The following is a 576-nucleotide window of genomic DNA, read 5'->3' as shown; positions in this document are numbered from 1 at the left end:
AAACTAAAATAAATTTAAAAAAACAAACAACAGTTATGCAGAAAGTAAATAATTCTTTTTACAATAGCAATTAAAAGAGTGAATTTCACTGTAGAGTACCTAAATAAAAGACACTTTAAAACTATTGAATAATGTTAATAGCTACCACTGTTGGCTAAGCACTGTTTTGAAGCATTTTATATATGTGAAGTCACTCAAGTCTCATGACTCTATGAGGCAGGTAAAATGGGGACCTGTACATGGTCCCAAACTTGTAAGGGATACCAGAGGACTCAGATGACAGAGCTAGGATTCAAACCCAGGCATTTTATCTTTAGAGTTTGTGCTTTTATTGCCTCTTAGGACCTAAAATACATCTTAACAAATGTAAACAGTATTTCCTTGTTTTTGAGTGTGTGTATTAATTTAACAAACATTTAGTGACTGTTATGCCAGATAAATTTCTAGGGCATGCAGGGGTGAACAAGATTGGTCCATGGAGAGGGGGAAACAGTCAAATATCAGAGGACCATCATAGACAAAAATCGTTGTGAATGTTTTATGCATGTGAAAGAGAGTGGCTGGGTGACTACTTTA

Source organism: Propithecus coquereli, unplaced genomic scaffold (assembly GCF_000956105.1).
Source record: "Propithecus coquereli isolate 6110/MARCELLA unplaced genomic scaffold, Pcoq_1.0 Scaffold535, whole genome shotgun sequence".
Classification (NCBI taxonomy): domain Eukaryota; kingdom Metazoa; phylum Chordata; class Mammalia; order Primates; family Indriidae; genus Propithecus; species Propithecus coquereli.
The sequence above is the reverse complement of the archived record's forward strand: the minus strand, read 5'-3'. Positions refer to the sequence as shown.